At 45.4% G+C, this 16,335-nt stretch overlaps 1 protein-coding gene across 1 annotated transcript in view; it reads right to left on the bottom strand.

Moving 5' to 3' along the window:
* Nucleotides 1-1,973: 1,973 nt before the first annotated feature.
* The window catches only part of LOC146172210 (uncharacterized), a 144,725-nt gene continuing 130,363 nt past the window's right edge, over nt 1,974-16,335 (bottom strand). Inside the window, exons 7-8 of the mRNA XM_084585979.1 lie at nt 12,687-12,864; nt 1,974-2,470 (exon numbers count right to left, since the gene is read on the bottom strand). The gene's annotated coding sequence lies outside the window, so the exon portion shown is untranslated. The remainder of the gene's footprint in view (nt 2,471-12,686; nt 12,865-16,335) is intronic.

Here is a 16,335-nt window from a genome sequence, read left to right as displayed (position 1 = left end):
GAAAAAGACGAACCTATTGAGACCAATTCATTCATTCGAAATCAGTAGGATCACATACGTGGCACCATGCCTATGGCTAGCAAAAGCAGAAAAGAACAAGGTTGAAATCCTAATTAAAAAATGCGTCAAAACCACCCTGGACCTCCCTCCGTACACATCCACCCAAAAAATTCTCAACATGGGGATTTCAAACACTAGGCGAGCTCATTGAGGCTACCAGAGTAGCACAGCAGCGACTCCTATGCAGCCGATCGGGACTAAAAATGCTAGAAAAGCTAGGTTTCGAACCTCGAGCGAGGCTCAAGCTGACTGAGGATATCGTAACAAACATAAGGAACTAAATAAGGATCCCACCACTCCCAAGGAACACGCACCCGGTATACAATGAGGGTAGACAGAGAAAGCTCTAGGAAAAAAAAGAACTAGCAAACAGGACGTGGCCTACATGGACATGGAATATGAACACAGAATGGACTTCGTAGCCCTCGCAACCAGGGAGGACGGGGACCAGGTCTTGTGCTACAGCCTTTGACAGAGGGACACAACATCGACTGAGGAGGTGGCCATTGCGCCGGCTCTCATTCAACAGAATGCAAGGGTGATTGTAAGCGATTCCCAATCGGCTGTCCGAAACTACAATGCAGGCAGGGTATCCGCCAAAGCAGTTAAAATTCTGGCTGCCGGACTGCTACCGGTGGAGCTAATTAACCTCGTGTTGACTCCGGCCCGCGAGGGCCTGCAAGGAAACGAGACAGTGCACGCATTGGCCCATGAACTTGCATACCAGGATACCAGTGCGGTCTCATTGAGCCCCTTCAGTGCTGGGAGCTGAAAAAATCATAATATTCTCAATCATTACAGATCAGAAAGACAGTCATTGCCTTGAGCAGACAAAATTCTAAGCAGGAAAGAAGAGGTTATACGGAGAAAGTTGCAGGCAGAGGTTTTTCCCAACCCACCCGCACTAAGCAGATGGCATCCGATGATACAGGACCCATGGAGCAAACACTGTGAAGAAATTGCAGGCATGATACACATGGTACAATGATACAATGAACCAGACATGAATTTGGAGTCCTGGAAGGCTTTAATGATCGGCGAGAACAAAGACGTCCAAAAGAAAATCATCCATCTGGCTCTGGACACCGCTGAATCTCATGGAATTCTCGCCTGCTGAAAAAGAAGACATCTTGATAGGTGTAAATAAAGGTATTCATCATCATGACGAGGAATGAAAGTACTTTTCCAGAATATCTGAAAAGATGTCACCTGCTTGTAGAAACCGGAGTTCTAGCTGTGCCGCTGGCATGCTAACTATACTGAAATAGAGAATTTTCTTCATAGCGTAATAACAATGGAGAAGGCATCAAAGCTGCCATATGCAAAGAGCAGTGACAGAAAACAGCACACTGCAGAGTTAACCTCTAAACTTAGTTTAATAATGAGTTAACATCACTAAAATCAAAAACCAATGAAGCATGCAGTTCAATGAGCAAAATACCTATGGGAAAGAAGTGGGGAAGACTACAAAAAGTGTGCAGCCTACGACTCAAAGCCACACTGCCCAAAGGTATTGCCGTACAGATTTTGCTCACCAATCTAAAGTACCATTACTTTAGGTAGGTAAGGCAAGTTGTTCCTTTATGCAAGCTAAACGTTGGCAGTGTTAGAAGCTGCTCACTAGTACTTGCGAGTGGGCTAGTTAACAATGTGCTTTTTGGGCTGTATCTCAACGAGAGAAAGCCAACGGAGCTCGTTACATGCGCATGTTGCAAGCTGCCTTTTTGCCACAGGCTCAAGTTTTTAAGCTTGACAATATCGCACCACTTTGTGCGTCGAAGCGAGTCTTTCAGCAGGAGCCATCTACCCAAAGTAAAGGCGACATTAGAGCATACAGCTTGCATTTTCCCAGCACATTTTGAATGTACAGCTATCTAAGCCGGCAGCCCATGTTAATATAGAGATGTTACTAACTGAATAATTCTAAGTTAGCCTGCTCACTGTAGATTTTCTTATGCGGTTGATTTGGTTTCCTTTTTTAAAACAGCACCTAACATTGGTCTCAAAGACTGCAGAATAGTAGCTATTTAGTGCAAAAGCTGTGGATATGGGTACCATCAAGAATATTTTGTAACAATTTCGGTAAGAAAATCTTGCCAATTTCTTTTTTTATTTTGTAGCCCTCGAAAATATTTTGTTTTTGTTACAGGGAACTGTGCTGACAGAGAGGAAACAAGGAAACGAATGAATGCATCCTAATTCAAGCAGGTGCCCAACATTTGCTTACCATACATTTGCATTACCGATGAAGTCAGGGGACACTTGTCAACATCATACGTATATTTTATTAAAGTATTCATTCAAAAAAATTGCAATATTATCACGCATAATATTTGCTTTCTAAACAGAAAGCTCCAGGGTACTCTTCACCATCTGACTTGTACAGGAGGAGTGCAGAGCCTGGTCTGACCTGCGAAGAGAAAAGGACTATAGTAAAAGAAATGCACAATGGAATGCAAAAGGTAACAACGGTTGCAATATCTGCTTCCAGGAAAGCGCATTTTATATTTTTTAGCATGTTTCACGTTTGTAGCTTCTTGTGCAACAGGATTGTCTTTCTATTCTAGTTGATCATTCATATCTTCACTAGAAGCACTCTTTCACTCATAGGGAAACATTCATTGATCACCCTCAGGAAGTATGTGTGTTTGTGCCACAGTTCTTGCCGCTGCTGCCAATGTGGTTCGATGACGATGAAATCATGAAAATTTTCCAAACATTTCTTTGAGTACATCATGAATGGTTGGCTTTTCCGGGCAGTTTATTCCTTCCATTTTCCATTTACCACTAAAAACAAGTCCAAACAAGGAGTTATCTGAAGGATCAGAGATACTGTCAGGGGTGAAATATGGGAGCACAACCAGCTAGTGATGCAGTAGTATGCGTACACGCACGATTTATCTTCTTCAACTTCTAACGAAAAAGCAATACCAATGCCACCAACGTAGTTCAAACAGCAAATATGAAAGAAACTTCAAAATTCAGACTTCAAATGCAGTGTTCCTGAGCTCTGTTATGCCCAGATGTTTATCAGTGGGTGACAGTTCCACTTTCTGACATAACCACCTGCACAATTTTACTCATCGGAGGTGCAGTAGTTTGCAGAAGACGAAGCGTATCGTAAACTTCGAGACAAGCACCACCAGCAGCATGACAGGAATTGTCAAAAACCATTCGACAAATTTTGACTGATAAAAAAGAAATGACACATTATGAGAAATCGCACACACTCACAAGTGCTATCTGACAATAGGTTTTGTTGTCAAAATATCGCATCTTACATAAGAAGGGTTGCTCTGTTCGTTCCGGCAAAATCATTGTGGGAATTGAATGACCAGGCATAAAAATTCATTTTGAAGTCTAGAGGCAAGTACATCTTCAAAGTTTAAAAATCATTTTAAGGATTCACCTTCAAAGACTAAGAAGCTTTCATTTTTTAATTAACCAGGTGCACAAGTCTCTAGGTAAGGGTGCATATCAAAGTAGTAGTTTCTGTTTACAGAGAAGCATTAAGAGATGTGGTGGTCCTCGGGATACTTCCTTCCCTGTCAATATATCACGTCTTCTGGAGGAGTGTCCTTAACGTTGTGTGTAATGTTGTGTTTTATTACATGAATTGCGTGAACCGAAAAGTGCCCCTGAAGGTGAAGGATGAAGACCGGCACGTTGCCTTCTTGACGGCATAGACTGCTTGCACATGTTTGCTTGAAATTGTGCTAAGTCGGGTGGTTTTTTGAAAAAATTGGAAGGACGTTCAAGCTCTGGATTTAAAGGGCCACTGTCCAGGGTAGGCCCTTTTAAGCAAAGGAGCCCAGTGTTTCGATCAGGTACCGGAGATAGTCTGTGCAAAATGCTAGTGACACGCGCGCCGCAAAGCATCGAAAATACAATTCAAAGCTCTCTCATGCTCTCCTTCGGGAAGCCAGCTTCCCCGTTTCCTGCGCTGGCCCAACGCGCCACAGTTATGACGTACATACCGCAAACGACGTCCATTGGTCCGTCTCGCTGACCGACGGGAGAAGGATGGGTGTCTACTGCTCGCTCCGCGCTTTTCCCTCGCCACGGCCAGACTGAATCCAGCGGCGTGCGCTCCCTCGGCCGTTTTTTTTTCTTTTTTTGTGCTCGCGGAGTGCCACGCCCCACCTCCCGCCAAACGCGGAGGAAGCGGAATTTGTCTTGCGGAGGCTAGACTTCGGGCAGGAGAGTGAAAGACCTTTGCGAGGGAACGGAAGGAGAGAAGCATGACAGAATCGGGCGATTGCGGTGGCTGTAACTGCATTATTAGTTACTCTTTTCAAAAGCATTTTGCGGCCTTGTGTTCTAGGGGTGAAGTCTCACAGTCAACGGGGAAGAAAATATTTTCGACCGGAGGGTGGACAGTGGGCCTTTAAGGCTTGAACGGGACAGTGTTAATAGCTCTCCTCTGCGGCTTTCCTTGGAGAAGCTTTTTCATTACTGAAGAAAAGTTTGTCTCTTGTTTAGAGAAAGCATTGTTAGAAAAGTTCTCCACAGGATATATTGTTTACTATCTTCCAATAGCATAGAGTCACGGACGACTGCATAAGGCATAAATGAGCACTCCAGAAAAATTTGGATGAAAGTTATGGCTCGTCAAACTTGCCAAGGAAAAATGACATTTCGGTGATTAAGACAAATACTTTTGATAATTCTGATAATTTTGAAAAAAACACTCCTTTAACCCTTTGAGCGTCGAATATTCCTAAAATTTTGAACGATATGCGGCCGCAGTACCCACACAGCAAAAACAGTCAAAGGGTTAAAGTAAGCAATACTGCATGTGCATTCATCTTTTCAGCGATAAAGAAATTATGGTGACAGGTGACCCAGAACCAGATATACTGCTCAAAATGCTGACGTTTCAAAAATGCAGTTGTTTGAAATCCACAAAGAAAAAAAAACGTTTTAGGAAGATTTTTTAAGCCCCGCGGCTAACAGCAACTTATTAAGTGAGTTATAACTGGTTTCTGGTGTGGATGCACCATTCCCCGTCAAGATAATAACTTTGGGCTCGGCACCGCTAAGATCTTGTCAGCACTCGAGCAGGAATACCCATGACACCCACCCGCCATACTGAAGCCTCCCGGTAGTGTCAACTATACCAAGCATTTTGCTGGCACGATCCACAGGCAGCGCGATGCAGGTCTTGTACAGGAGGCCCGCTGAACAGTTCATAACACAAAAGCAGCAGGGTCACCCCAACCAAGCTGACACTGCTGTCACGTTAATGATCAGAATAACGTGCACATAGTAATGGGTTAGATGGTTATTAGGGATTAATGTCCTAAAGTGACCCACGCTATGAGAGACACTGCAGTAGAGGGTTTCAGAGTAATTTTGACAACCTGGAGATTTTTAACGTGCATTGACATTGCACAGCACATAAATCATCATCATTATCATCATCAGCCTGATTATACCCACTGCAGGGCGAAGGCCTCTCCTATATTTCTCCAATTAACCCAGGTCTGTGCTAGCTGCATCCACTTGACCCCTGCGAACTTCTTAAATTCATCTGCCCACCTAACTTTCTGCCGCACCCTGCTATGCTTTCCTTCCCTTGGAATTCAGTTTGTTACACTAAGCGACCATCGGTTATCCTCTCTTCACACTGTGTCCCGCCCATGCCAGCATACAAATGCCACTCCGTTTTGCCTCTATCGAAACGCAGCCATCAGCGGTCGGGTTTGAACCCGGGTACTCCTGTACAGTAGTCTGGCATTGTAATCACTGCACCACCGTATCGCATATAATAGGTAAACTTGCATAAACATGCTCGGTTATCACTAACTTCAGTTCCAAGCCATAGTTACAACCATTGGCCTTGGTAGCATATAAAGATTAGTGGTGGCACAGTTAGCTGGTATATTTAAACCCACTTATAACGCCATTGAAGTGCCACGAAAATGATTATTATAACCAATTTAGGCCAAAAAAACAAAGAAAACGTTATAAACTACGCATTTAATGACGAGGTAGCTTATACTTATTTCATAGTGGGAAGAAATTCGTAATCTGTAAGCATTGCCGTTTCACGGCAATCTGGCCGACATCTTTCAGCAGGGAATCCAACTGCTGAACATAGTGCAGTGGAAGGTTTTTGGCGGTGACTGCTGTGACAATAGCCTTGTCTGTCAGCTCTTCATCTGTTGCGACTGTATCGTCGGCACGTAAAAATTCTTTGTCCCAACGCGTCGCTGTCACTACCGCTCACTGTAGACCAAAGTTCCGTCATCACTGTGTCAGCAGGAATTACTCGACCTTCCGCGTTGCCGGCATCTCCAGTAAAGCCCACTTTCCTGAAGCAGTTCATGATGGTGGAGGAGCTTACTTCTACCCATGCCCCAAAAATTAACTGCACTGCTATCAGCAGCGAGATCTTCAAGTCTGTCGCCGGTCGCCGTTCTCGGACAGAAATGACGAGGTTCAGCACGAGCCTGTGCAAAACACGTCAGCGATATAGCGCGTTGAAGCAGGCAGGCATCCATGAGGCTGCAAGCCTGCAGTGGTGTTAGATGGGAGGAAAAAAACTTCCACATGCGACAGCTTCTGAGCTGTTTGGTGCGCAGGGCAATTGTCGAGCACTAATGCCCCCTTCTTGCCATCACGCTGATCAAACTCGACCAGCTACTCGTGGAAAAATGCACTTGTCATCCATGCTTTTCCATTGTGATGGTAGTGAACTGGGACCCTCACGGCACCACGAAAACAGCGGGGATTTTTGGATTTCCCTGACTATGACGAAGGTGGGGCACTTGTCGCTGCCGTCCATGTTATCACATATGAAAATGGTCACGTGCAACCTGCTTTGCTTGCCACCCTTACAAGGGATCGTCCTTACAGGAATCGCCTTTGGCAGCATGCCTCTTCGATGGTAGCATCTGGAAAAATGGCTGTCTCGTCCTCAATGTACAATTCCCAGACAGCGTAAGCTTCTTGGATGCAAGGAAGCATTTCCTCAAGCCGTTTCTGCCTAGCGTATACGCCAAGCGATCCTGCATCTCCCACGGTTGCCTTGTAGACGATTCCATGTCTCAAATTGAACCGTTGAATCCAAACACCCCCAGGCTGGAAATCGGTGTTGCACAGGAGGTATGCGAAGTTCCTCTGTCCACTAAAATGAAGGCACCAATCAGCAGGTTCGCTGCATAGGCGTTCAAGAACCACTGGTAGAGGGCCTGTTCTAAGCCTTTGCACGCCCCGTGTCGAACCCTTTTTCGGCGTTGTCCATTGCATGGGCAGGACTGGAATCACTTTCATTCTCAATCTTGAGCGTGTTGCAGATGATTGCAGATACTGTCAGTTGCATCAGGCCGTATTTGCGCACCAAGTTGCACACTTGCGCCATCCTTGTACTCTTGTACAATGTTCTGCTTTCCCTCTCCCTCAGAATGCAGTGGCTAGTAGTGCCTTAGGCCTTCCCTCCTCCTCAGCATGAGGAGTGCTCCCTCATGTCTGCAGCATGCAAGCTTCCCCGGCGCACCCGGCCAACACAATGGCTCGACGCGCTCTGTCCTGATTTTCGTTTTTGTCTGCTGCATCAGCGTTGTCGGCGTCTCTGTGTCAGTGGGTGATTTTGTGGCTGTCGCATTTAAGTTTTTGTTGACTTTTGGTGACCATATCTGATTGTTATATCCAACAATGTAATGTGACGCCATTGTAGTAAGTGGTTTATTTTATCATAGAACACATGGAAAATCTGATGGTGCAGTGGCTGCCCATTGTTATATCTGATATGCCATCAAAATCGGCATTATTATAAATGGGTTTGACAGCACCACTCATTTGGCGATAGCAAAATAACCAGTTGCTAAAATCATCAGTACTTCCATCGCTGCTACCGCTTAAATGCCAAGCTTGTTGTGGCCCAACCGCTATAGTGACTGCCTGTGGTCCTAGCTCCTGCAACCCATCTAGAGGCATGGAAATATTTGAACCTCCTTAACATCCAGAAACTGAATTTACTGTTCATCTAAACTCAAGACAAAACACTACGACATTAGTATTTCACTCTTGTCACATGGTTTAACTTGCTTTTTACTCAGAGTATCGACAACTAGCACGCAACAAAAGCCCACGCATGGTAATGTCACGCATTGCATAAAACCGCTACGTTGACAGCAAGCATGTGGGTCCAAAACCAACTGCAGCTGCATGCGGCATGTTACTGGGCTGCACCATCCTGCAGTTGACAGATTTGAGGCTGACAAGCGGCGGTTATCTTGCTTCAACCACTGTAATAAGATATGTGGTTCATGCAGAAGCGACTCAGCTTGTGGAAGGTAACAGAAGGAATGAAGTTGTGGCCCACGTGCACAGCTGAAGCTGCTTCGCAGTGACTGCTTTGATTGCTCTCACTCTGTCAGTTATAACCCATAAACTACTTATCTCAGTTCACATAAAGAACAAAAGTGTACAACAGAAACATTGGTGCAGTGCGGCCCTCAAGCAATGGCATCTAATGGTATGGTTTCGTGTTGATGCCTCTGGTTTGCCACAGCATTTGGCCCATCACATGGCTTTTAGTCCGGCAACAACAATGCTCGAGGGCTTAACAGAGGCCAGATCCAGCGATGGTCCTGTTTGTGAACTGATTCCTTTTGCCGCTCCTAACTGGCTGACTGCTGTCATGTCTGGCATGACGTCAAATTTCCGGTGGTGGCTTCGCGCTTTTCGATGACGTCACGGAGCGTGGCCACTGCTTTGAAAGGAACCATTCTGTCGTGCGGTGCAGGAGCCTCGGAGAGTTGGTTCGCTTCAATAGGGAACCGGTCTGCGCATGCAGTTTGTAAACATGACGCCGCGTATGCATCCTTTCCTTTTCGCTGCACTTTGCAGCCGCAGTCAAAAAAGGCGGCAAAAGGAACAAGATGATGCCTTCTGCATGCTTAAGGTGGGTTTGCAGCCAAACGTCAGGCTGACGAATTAAAGCAGTAGGCCTGTGCCGATCGTGATGAGAAGTGGGTACGAAGGGGTAGCGCGAGCAGTACATTTGGCGAAGGCACGACAGGCACTGCTGCCAAAAGCGAAGGTGATCTATGCACTCCGATTACTACTTTGCGATCGGGAGCTCTCTGTTAGTAGAAAGGCAGCCATTAGGCTCCCGCAGTGCCCGAGGCAAATAATTCACGTCGGTAAGTGTGCTGGCTGGGTTTTTTTTTTCGCTTTCTACATCAGCAGATAGGGAGAAGACTGTGGTGGCTAGAAGGGGAGGAGACGCCAGCGCCGGCGTATACGCCAAGAAAGCGCAATCCTCTGGTTCATGCGCTGCCGCAAAGGCCGCGGTGGCGCTGCGGTCAGCTTGGCGATGCAGTCACACGATCGCACTCATGTGCAGGTTCTCGCGGTGTCTGGACGGCATGGCAGCGTTCCTGTTTGTTCGCAGCTGTCAGCGTGATTTCTTGTTTATGGCAAGATGTGTTTCGCTGCTGGCATGTTAATGTGAGTGCCTAACTTTGCCATACAGATGAACTCCAGCGCAAAAAAAAAATCGCAGTATGTCCCTTACAAACAAAATTAAGTTTATGTTCTTACTAGGCTCCACTTCAATATTTTAAAGCCCAGAACTGTCAGTGCAACGCTACGCAGGAAAGAAAAAATATGCTGGAACTTAGGAGGGTGCTGTAAGTTGCATATTTATTCAAGGTCGAATGTATTAATTCTTGTTTTAGTGGAAAGTGATATCCTTTCCTCCCCATTTCTTAGTGTCAAGCGATGCAGTGTTGGTATTCAATGTTTAATGTTTTTTCTTTCTAATTACACAGAAGCGTGTGTAAATGTATCTTTTATTCTGAATTACCCTGAATGGTATGATGTGCAGTACATTGCTATTACTATGATGTACAATAAATTTTTGATATGCTTTGTTTTCTTGTTTGGAACCCCAATCACAAATTTTAGGAGTAATGCTGATGCTTCCTATTTTTGAAACTGAAGGAGGTGGAAAACATCGACCAAAGAACAGCCAACCTTTTTTCTTTGGTTTAATACTCCTTTTTAATTTTCTTCTTACATATTCTTTTATGCCCCGGGGCAATAAACAACATCGTTGAAAAAGAAAATGCGACCGCACGGAGCAGAAACTTCTTTCCATCCTTATTCTTTTGGTCTATCTCCTGCTTTCGACATGCACTATCTTGACCAGACGAGAATCATTCAGACCCTTCAATTCCTGAAACTGAAAGGATTCGCGAATAAAGCTTATATAGATACGCTGATGCTCGCGGCACCAGAAGTAATGGAGTACCAATAAATCGATTTTAATGGTTTTGCTTGTCGGGTTTCACGTGACAAAATTACTCGGGCTATGAGAGACACCGCAGTGCAGGACATCGGAATTTCGACCACCTGGAGTTCTTTAACTTGTACTAACATCAAACAGCACACGGGCGCCTTGCATTTCGCCTCCATCGAAAAGCGGCCGCCGCGGTCAGGATGCGATCCCTCATCCATGGGCACAACAGTCGAATTCAAATTCGACTAGCGTTTAATGAGCTAAACCATTACCTGCGACATCACTGAAAGGCCGCGTGCTGCATGAGCGGCAGGCATGCGTATGCTCAAGTACCGTGGTTCAAGACGAGTGGCGTGTACCATGCATTGCACTACGGCCAACAGCGCCACCTACGCTCGGCTTGAAATGGAGGAGCAGCTTCCATCCGTTGTTGGCGTCCCCTCCCCCTTCTAGCCACCACAGAGAAGACTGACCAATGTCTGGAATGTGGCCAAATTCCCAGTGTCATCGGCTGCATTCTCATCATACTAACAGCCATTCACGAAATTTTCACATGCACTGAAAATGCTTGAGTGGCTGGCAAAGCTGAGGACGCAGCCCCCCAAGACAGGTAGGCGGTTGTGCTGGCGTGGTGCCCCCATATGACGTCACTTGTGCGCCGCGATGGTGACAGTATCTCCTCAGTCATAAAGCTAGCGTGATTTGGAGGCTACGCATCACTATGGGTGTTGTAGACCGTGCTGTTCGAATAGTTTCCACTTTGTGAAAACAGAGAACTTATTCAATTCAAGCAAAATTTTCACTGTGCACGAGAAAGAAGACAAATGTGCGTGCAACACCATCTAGCTGCGAAAAAAGGTACTTGTGCACCAAGAAAACGCTGTGGCAGTTGTTAACAGGAAGTTTTGCACCAATATTTCAGTCTACTATTATCTAATTTGATTTACTACGTAATTATGAGATTTATTTCTTGTTTGACACCAACCCGATAGGCATATTCGGTGTAAGAAAAAGCCACATGCTTGTCGCATACACGCCCGAGATTTGGTGCTCACGCTGATTGGTCGTCGCCTTTCCCACCCTCCTCCCAAAGTGGAACCTGCGGTCTCGGTGACATCAAACTGACGTCATCATGAAAGAAAACGGTTCCCAAAAGGAACCTCCCTTGGATACGGCCCCAGGCTATGTATTGTTTAGAAAGGTGCACTCGAGGTGGCATTCCACAACTGGCACTGTATTGCCGCAGCTCAGGTTGCTCTTGAATCTGCCTTGCATGTCATCTTGTGTTTTGGCAGCTGTGTGTGGCACCTAAATAACTGCTGACAATGTTTCCAGTAAAAGGTGCCTGGCTGCCTTTGCAATGCATCAAAAAAGCACTAAATTTCTTTGTCCCGAGAGAACGAAGTTAAACAGTGATGTGGATTTTGCTTCCATTGAACGCAGTTGCAATCCAAAGGACAGTAAAAAAAAAGTAATTACATTGCAAGAAGGCTATATCATCTACAAAACAATTTATATTACTCTAAATACTATGATTCCCCCCCCTCGCATATGATTTCTAGTAAACATTACAAATGTAGCATACTACGTACACTAACAATGGGTGAAAAGAAAATTTACAATATCTTGTACTCTTCAGAGTCTCTTGTGGAAATGTGAGGTTGCAGCGGTGGCCTAGTTGTACTACAGGCATGCTGAAGGTGCTGGGTTCGATCCCCTGTGCTCCGATTCAATGAGTACAAGCTTCCCATGGCCTGGTACTTGGCTTATCAATTTAATTTGCAACCAATGTTAATTACTCATATTCACTTTGCAACCAAAAATTTAATATTCATACATCCTCTGTAGCACATAGTATACAGTGCAGTTTGACCATGGAATTTCACTGATTTGCACAATACTCAAGATCAGCCATGTATCATGACAAAGATTGTACTCTAACTGGTAAAACTTGGTAGTAGCATGGCCTCTTTTTTTTCTGCTGCATCGGGACATAAAAACCCCACATAACGTTTCTTTTTTTTTTTGTCTAACTCCTTTGGCCTGTCATTTTCAACAGTGCCCATGGTTTCAGGGTAGGGACATGTAATATGTAAAATCTCGAGTAATTTGTAAACCACAGTTGCTATAAGACTCAATTCACGTCACACTTTTATTGTTTCAAGTGTCGAAACTTTCTGCATATGCAAGTTTCAAACTTTCATATTCACTAGGGCTTATTTGCAAAGCATTGCAGTTGCCCCCCCCCATTCATGAGTGCACAGTCTTGTGATCTGAAGCAGTGTGGTTCTTATACCACGAACCAGTACCAATTTTTGCACTGTCACTCGACTGTCACATTGACGCACTGCTGTGACAAAGCCAGTGAACTCACCCACTGCATTTCGGTAGACAGCGAGAAAAAGTGACCGGAAGGAACCCCGCACTGGACTCGTGGGCTAGTGCATGAGTGAATTCGAGTATCATATCCTGCTGCAGCCGGAGGAATGTGTCTGTAGGCACGCCAAGCTGCTCCAGGATGGTGATCAGAGGTCTGTTTAAGGTCACTGCCCCTGGAAAGTAAAACAAATGAAACATTCTCCAACCTTGACAAATTCCCAGTATACTTAAGGGGGGATATGGATCTTAGAGACATTGTTTTTATTTACAGATCAATTTTAATGAAACTGCACATACTTGTCCAGTTTTTCTTGCTTATTTCAAATATGCAATTATTTTTCTTGTCGGCCAATCGATTCCAGAGATATTAAGAAATTTCATGTCATTGTTTGCTCAAACAATGAAAAAAAATTACTCATCAGAAATTTATTTTTAATATAAGAGTAGATACTGCAGTGTCTGATAAATGCAACACTGGAAGCAGTTTTCAAACTGATCTAATAATATAGATTTAACAGTTCACTGAACTTAGTGCTCCCATAATGGCAGCTGGAGGTGAAAAATTAAGAGGAAAAAAAAATTTGAAGGTGAAAATAAAAACTATTCCCAGCATTGCTTGCCCCGTGCTTTCAGCTGCACACTGCAAAAAGAATTGTAGCTCTAGCTGTCCTAGGTGCCGAGAATGACTTGAGCAAGCTTTGAACATCAACGATAAACACAATTTTGAGAAAATGACAAAAAACAAACAAAACAAATTTAATGAGGGAATGTGAAAAATATGTGCAAATTTCATTTCAAAATGACTAATAAGCTCCTGGCATATATTCTGACTGGGTTTTGCCATGAATATGGTGCTTTCGTAGGGCTTTTTGCACATTCTCAGATTTTGCCCGCCTGCGTGCAGATTCCCTGCTTCTGCGCAAGTCCTTCTCTAACATGCACTTTTCGCTTTGCATGCTTGGTTTTAGACTCATCTCACTGAGTATGGCTGCTGATGAATTTGAGCTACCTGCGTTGAATTTTATTACGGCTTTGGCTACAGCAGCCTCTACAGCAAACAGCGAGGCATTGGACGCCTTAGGTGCCAGAGCCCATATCATTGAATAGAAGCTTTCATTGTTGTTCTGAGTTTTGCTGTGCAGGCATCTCTCAAGCAGCTTCTTGTCTGATAACCGCTGATAGATGGGAAGCAGGGCCTCGAAAACTTGGGGAGGCAGGTTTCTGGGATGCTTAGGCACTGGCTCAGCCCTAGACTTTGCTGAACTTTGCTTGCGCTAGGAGCTAGGCCCTGATGGGCAAAAACTGTGTTGAGACTTTGCATCAATGGATGTGATATGATATGTGGCCATTACTGCCCTGTGCATGGCATCAATGTCTCTTGTGTGTCATTAGGGCCCATCCATAATAGGAGGTCAGCCTACTGATGAGGTCTCCTGTCAGTTTGCCGATATGCTGTACGCGCAGCTAGCGTAAAATATGGTGGCTGCAGACGTTAAGAAGCAAGTTTTTCTTTTTTTTTTTGCGGGAGTCATTTATCCTTGCATGTATGAATCAACAAAAGCATGTGGTCAGCTGCGATCATGATTTGCCCCAAGTGCGGCGTGATAATCGAACCAGGCTTGTGCAATCAAGCCATCATGGGCACTCTGCCAAGTTCACTCCCCACCACCGCAGGAGCTATCAAAAGATAAATGCGCCGTGACGTTATTGCTGCGCAGCATTTTGGCACGCTGCCAAGAAATGAGCTGTGGATGAGACGACCAAAACGAAGTGGCGCGCACCATCGACATGGAAACGAAAACGCTCGCAATTTCTGCTGCCGCAACACAAAAACCTTGTTTTGAGCTGCCGCGGTGGCTCGAGCAGCGAGAGGGACGCAGTTCCAACAAGTTGGAAATTTTTCGCTCTGTCGCTGCCACTCGCCGCTGAGATCGCTAATCGCTTGCATGTGAGCGAGCTGGCCTTAACGTTTTTTTTTTTTCAAAATTCTGGGCGCAAAAGTGGAGGGTGAGTTCATTATGCGACAAATACAGTATCGTTTTCTTGCGTAAGTGCCGTTACAAGCAGATTTCTGTATTAGAATTATCGATATATCGAACTATTTCACGATCCCCTTTCGAGTTCGATATATCCGAGTTCGACTGTATATCCATACACCTTTTTCTTGCTCCAAGACGAGGTATGTCTTGCTGTCACCATCACACAGCACTGTAGTGTACCGCAGTTGGTGGCGCTTGAGGGACCTGCTGAATAGTATATCAAGGTGGCCTCCACTTCCATTTCTCCTGCCTTTTTCGTTGTTTTTTTGGCATACATGGCTGGCTGCCCATGTTTCATACGAAGGGTCATCTTCCTTTAGACCCAACTTGCACCCGGCACAGAAATTACTCAACACAACATAATCAAGTATCAAGCCACTGAACAGTTCAATTACTACACCGACGCCGATGTGGGATGAATGTCCGCGTGTCATCCAGGAACCATAGTAAGAAATGGCGATGTTGCCGGGATTATCAACGTTTAGTTCGGAGTAGAGATCGCGAACCGACTGCGCGCACTCATTGGTGTGTTTCCAGGCCGCTCGATCAGCAGCAGGCATTAACTTTTTCGTGTGCAGACTCTGGTGGCTGATATTCGTCACCGAAACCACATCGTTGAAGGCCGTTTGGAGATTACCAGTTGCAAGCATGGCACGCGCAGAGAGAACGTTCACAGTGAAGGGATTCACCTTTTGAGTCCCTTCGACGCACGGCGAACTCCACGCTGGCGCAGTCTCGCTGCAATTGTCACACACAATGTGCAACTTCACAGCAAGTCCATATTCACGTTCATCATTGCGTATTTGCACACCCCCGGAGCACGATTTGCACTTCACAGACTGGAGCAAAGCTTTCAGAGAATTCAGGCACAAGGTGGTGAACGAAGTCCCGCTGTGTGGTCGGACCGCAGCGTCGTCGCTGTCGGCAAGAAGTTCTTTCTTTCTGTCTGTTGCTGCCATCGATGACAGCTTCTTAAGCTTGTCTGCAATTTTTTGCTGGTATTCTGCAGCCTTCCAAGGCTGCAGAAATGCAGTGTTGTGGTGTTCATGGCCGCTGTCAGGTTCCGCCGATGCTAGGCCTAGGCCTGGCGTGGTAGCGTCGCTGCTCCCGTCACAGGATGCGTGAGGCTGGTCCATCAGGGCATCCTGGGATGCTACGGTGCGTTTTTGGAAGTTCTCACTTAACAAACGCTTCAGCTTCTTTCCAAACTGGTGTCTGGCACGAAACTTCGTCAATTCATCGTGAAACCTCTGGCCCCAACTCAAAAACAAAATGGCACTAGGGCTGCAGTTGCTGCCGCGGCCAAGCGCATCTTGCAGACAACAGAGAAAGATTCAGCCAATAGCGTAGTGCCATCGTGTCACGTGCTCCGAGCAACAATCGGGATTGCGTGTCTGACCTTTTTTTTGGCGCATTTTTTTTCTGTAACCAATGGTTGGACGAAGACGTCGGTGGCGGGAAACTGAAGTGGAAAAACTCCTCTTCCGGACGAGACTAAGATGGCCCTGGTAGCGCAGAGTCAAAAGTGCCGTTTTGGTGTCAATTTCGGCTCATATTCTGTCGATACCGATGGCGTTAATTAGCCTTACGTGAAAAATATTGAAC

The sequence above is a fragment of the Amblyomma maculatum genome, unplaced genomic scaffold (assembly GCF_055883805.1).
Source record: "Amblyomma maculatum isolate TAMU_Amacu unplaced genomic scaffold, ASM5588380v1 scaffold_13, whole genome shotgun sequence".
Taxonomy (NCBI): Eukaryota; Metazoa; Arthropoda; class Arachnida; order Ixodida; family Ixodidae; genus Amblyomma; species Amblyomma maculatum.
This window is presented reverse-complemented; position numbering and strand designations above follow the sequence as displayed.